Raw genomic sequence first — 5,000 nt, forward strand, 5'->3', positions numbered from 1 at the left:
ACGACGCTACCGCCATCTATGAGACGCCAAGCCGACTAAGACAGCGATGGCGCCACAGTGGCCGCCTTTCGACGCCACCCACAAAGGCTGCAGCCTCTGTCGACCATAGCACCCAATCTCCAGTGGCTCTGCCGCACGAAGCCGTGGACCGGCAATGACGCCACCCGCACCCGTTCGTGCACCACCCCAACCGCCAAACTCGCACCTCCAGCGGATGAACGGCGGACGTTTCCCGCACTCGTAAAGTGCAATCCACCCCTATAACTTGCGTTTCATGAAGAGTTATTTCCAATATGCGACATTCCCGCTGTCCGTATACATGAGCCGCGACCTGTACCACTTACGAGCGAGAGACGCGATCGCGTTGCTCACTGTACGGCGTCCGATACCGAGCCATCAGCATGTCGGTCCCCATGCGCGTTGCACTCGCACTCGCAGTCGCAAAAACGTGGGGCAAATATATTACGCGGAAGAGTTATAACAGACCGAGCCCCACTGCATGGGGGGAGTCTTTGTCACTAATGTACACAGATGGAACATTTTGGACTGGAACCAGATTACCCGTACACACGGCGCTGATTAGTAATCAATGCAGAGCCATCAAACTACAGCAAATATACACAACTGTCCGTATACATGCTGAAAGAGTCTGCCCAAAATGGGAACCACACGTCAGCCAGACACTCTGATCACGCACCACTCTCTGCTTCTAACAGGCGCACATACAATATGTAAGCACCAGCATGGAACAACATCCAGTGCATCTTCTCCGCCACATTACACAATCCACACTATCACAACCAGACCAGGAGGTCCGTGCGGAAAATACAATATCCCAGCCTTTCGACATCCACCATTGCGCAGACCAGGCACCAACACCCACACATGTCCTATACAACGGTGCACCCAACATCACAATAGTACCTCCTGTCACAGCGCACAAACAATGACATGAGTCAAAGACACAGGTCTCACACAAGCATAGAATTGGAGCGCCGCCTCTAATAAGCCAAAGGTGCATCCTGACGTGACAAATCTGATCATGTCACAAGCATTCACTTACTATAATCACTATCAACGAACCTGCCGCCCCCGCCCCCCCCCCCCCTACACCTTTCCGTACAACAACGTGTAACCTAACCTAACCTAACCTAACCTATGTTGTACCTTAACCTAACCTATGTTGTACCTTAACCTAACCTATGTTGTACCTTAACCTAACCTATGTTGTACCTTAACCTAACCTATGTTGTACCTTAACCTAACCTATGTTGTACCTTAACCTAACCTATGTTGTACCTTAACCTAACCCATGTTGTACCTTAACCTAACCCATGTTGTACCTTAACCTAACCCATGTTGTACCTTAACCTAACCCATGTTGTACCTTAACCTAACCCATGTTGTACCTTAACCTAACCCATGTTGTGCCTCAACCTAACCCATGTTGTGCCTCAACCTAACCCATGTTGTGCCTCAACCTAACCCATGTTGTGCCTCAACCTAACCCATGTTGTGCCTTAACCTAACCCATGTTGTGCCTCAACCTAACCCATGTTGTGCCTTAACCTAACCCATGTTGTGCCTTAACCTAACCCATGTTGTGCCTTAACCTAACCCATGTTGTGCCTTAACCTAACCCATGTTGTGCCTTAACCTAACCCATGTTGTGCCTTAACCTAACCCATGTTGTGCCTTAACCTAACCCATGTTGTGCCTTAACCTAACCCATGTTGTGCCTTAACCTAACCCATGTTGTCGCCTTAACGTAACCCACGTTGTCGCCTAAACCTGCTCTGTAATTGTTATACGACTCGTTCAATTACTGTAGTGTTGCCCACCCGCAACCCTCGCAATATAGTTCGCTACTCGCACTGCCCGCACCCCTGTGTATCGCTTCATGTTAAACACCTTGCAAGTCTTGCTCACTTTCCACATGCTCCTGCTGTACACTGTAATGTGGATGGCAGCAGGACGTACATGCCGCCCCTCCCCACGTCCCCACCTTGCCCCCTGCCTTCGCAAGCTGGTTGGTGAGAAGTTTGCATGTTCAATGCCCTTCGCATGCGACGTACTCAGGCTACGTTGTGGTGCGGCCTGTGTCAACTGTCCGCTGATGTCGTACGCGTGAACCACAATCTGTACTGCACATTCGTCCTTATGTACTGAATGATACATCGTGGCACATGTGTGACCGCACAACGACTGCGCCCAAAAACGGCGGACCATACAGTGCAAATATTGTGCACGCAGCTACGTGTCGTCTCCCTATGAGAGCTGGATTGCAGTGTGGTACGCCATAGAGACGTGTGGGAGGAACGGACGCCGTGGATGGCGATCAGCATGAGCTGTCTGTTGATGTATTCGGACCTAGTCGTCTCTCCTCACACACCGTGATGGCATGGTGCACCGCGTTCCATATCTGCGACATGCTACAGAGGCCGGTTGACAGTCGTTCGAGCAATGGACATCGCATACGTACGGGGGCCACCTTCCACGTATTGTCTAGGCGTGCACATTTTGTTGCGTGTATGTGGGCAGACGTAGTGTGGCGTGACACCTGACACAGGCATGCAATAATCGTTGAAGTTGCAAATGGCGATGGACGCCTGCGTTTTCTGGTGAAGTTACGCAAATGAACAAATGGTAACCTGTTGTGGTGCGGTTGTTCTCGCTAGGGGTGAATCGGTGATGGCGACGATAGGTTGAGGTACTAACCGGTTGTTCCAGCGATACCCACCATGCCGACGAAACTGAACGGCATCTGGGTGTGAAGCGATACGCGGCGGTGGCTGGGTGGGACCGTCCCCGGCCGGTGAGGGGGCGCCTCCCGGCGTGCTGGCCGCGCGGTGCGTGGGCGCACGCGCTACAGCCGGCTGGTGGGGGCGGCCAGTGGCAGGCGCGCCGGCCGACGGACGCGGCAGGCGTCGCAGCTGCGCGCCGGCGCACCCTGCGCGCGGCGCCGTGCGGCCAAAGTAGGTCCTCGCGGGCCCGGTGCGAAGCGCGGTGGACATCTTCAGTGTGCTGGTCCGATTGAGGACTGTGTGCGTTGAGGATGCGCCGCCGCCCGGCGCTCGGCGCCGCGACGCCGTCTGCTGCTCGGTCGCCCCAGCGGTTCTCGCTGGTGGTTTGTATCGCAGCTGTGCGGATGTGTTGGCGCGTGCGCTGTGCTGGGAGAGTTCGCTTCGGCACCCAAGTGGGGCTTTTGTCCTTCTGTGGCGCTGGCGTTGGAGCTGCCGGTCACCGTAGGTGGCGCGTGTTGTCTCCCGCCGGCAATGCCACGACAGCACGCTCCCGGGCCTCTGTCGGCAGCGGCAAGCTCAGTTGGGAGCACGGGTGGTCGCACCGAAAGCGTCTACTCGCCTAACTCCGGGCGATTGCGCCTCTCTCGAACCCGACCAAGTACTTGGGACGGCGCTGCGCGCCGCCGGGACCTGAGAGGGTTTCGAGGTGTATTGTGCAGGGGAGCTCAGCCTCCTCCTGTTTGCAGAATGATTGAGCGGACGCTTGCGTGTTCGCGCGGGCCCCCGGGACACACTCCCGGGCGGCCGGCTGCTCAGCTCTAGTTGACGCAGCTCCCTGGTTGATCCTGCCAGTAGTCATATGCTTGTCTCAAAGATTAAGCCATGCATGTCTCAGTACAAGCCGCATTAAGGTGAAACCGCGAATGGCTCATTAAATCAGTTATGGTTCCTTAGATCGTACCCACGTTACTTGGATAACTGTGGTAATTCTAGAGCTAATACATGCAAACAGAGTCCCGACCAGAGATGGAAGGGACGCTTTTATTAGATCAAAACCAATCGGTCGGCTCGTCCGGTCCGTTTGCCTTGGTGACTCTGAATAACTTTGGGCTGATCGCACGGTCCTCGTACCGGCGACGCATCTTTCAAATGTCTGCCTTATCAACTGTCGATGGTAGGTTCTGCGCCTACCATGGTTGTAACGGGTAACGGGGAATCAGGGTTCGATTCCGGAGAGGGAGCCTGAGAAACGGCTACCACATCCAAGGAAGGCAGCAGGCGCGCAAATTACCCACTCCCGGCACGGGGAGGTAGTGACGAAAAATAACGATACGGGACTCATCCGAGGCCCCGTAATCGGAATGAGTACACTTTAAATCCTTTAACGAGTATCTATTGGAGGGCAAGTCTGGTGCCAGCAGCCGCGGTAATTCCAGCTCCAATAGCGTATATTAAAGTTGTTGCGGTTAAAAAGCTCGTAGTTGGATTTGTGTCCCACGCTGTTGGTTCACCGCCCGTCGGTGTTTAACTGGCATGTATCGTGGGACGTCCTGCCGGTGGGGCGAGCTGAAGGCGTGCGACCGCCTCGTGCGTGCTCGTGCGTCCCGAGGCGGACCCCGTTGAAATCCTACCAGGGTGCTCTTTATTGAGTGTCTCGGTGGGCCGGCACGTTTACTTTGAACAAATTAGAGTGCTTAAAGCAGGCAAGCCCGCCTGAATACTGTGTGCATGGAATAATGGAATAGGACCTCGGTTCTATTTTGTTGGTTTTCGGAACCCGAGGTAATGATTAATAGGGACAGGCGGGGGCATTCGTATTGCGACGTTAGAGGTGAAATTCTTGGATCGTCGCAAGACGAACAGAAGCGAAAGCATTTGCCAAGTATGTTTTCATTAATCAAGAACGAAAGTTAGAGGTTCGAAGGCGATCAGATACCGCCCTAGTTCTAACCATAAACGATGCCAGCCAGCGATCCGCCGCAGTTCCTCCGATGACTCGGCGGGCAGCCTCCGGGAAACCAAAGCTTTTGGGTTCCGGGGGAAGTATGGTTGCAAAGCTGAAACTTAAAGGAATTGACGGAAGGGCACCACCAGGAGTGGAGCCTGCGGCTTAATTTGACTCAACACGGGAAACCTCACCAGGCCCGGACACCGGAAGGATTGACAGATTGATAGCTCTTTCTTGATTCGGTGGGTGGTGGTGCATGGCCGTTCTTAGTTGGTGGAGCGATTTGTCTGGTTAATTCCGATAACGAA

The 5,000-nt window shown here is 54.1% G+C and overlaps 1 non-coding gene across 1 annotated transcript in view; it reads left to right on the top strand.

Moving 5' to 3' along the window:
* The first annotated feature begins 3,576 nt into the window (after positions 1–3,576).
* LOC124734566 overlaps positions 3,577–5,000 on the top strand; it is a 1,909-nt gene continuing 485 nt past the window's right edge. Inside the window, exon 1 of the ribosomal RNA XR_007009388.1 lies at positions 3,577–5,000. This exon is cut by the window's right edge and continues 485 nt beyond it. This is a non-coding gene — a ribosomal RNA (small subunit ribosomal RNA).

The sequence above is a fragment of the Schistocerca piceifrons genome, unplaced genomic scaffold, assembly GCF_021461385.2.
Source record: "Schistocerca piceifrons isolate TAMUIC-IGC-003096 unplaced genomic scaffold, iqSchPice1.1 HiC_scaffold_152, whole genome shotgun sequence".
Taxonomy (NCBI): domain Eukaryota; kingdom Metazoa; phylum Arthropoda; class Insecta; order Orthoptera; family Acrididae; genus Schistocerca; species Schistocerca piceifrons.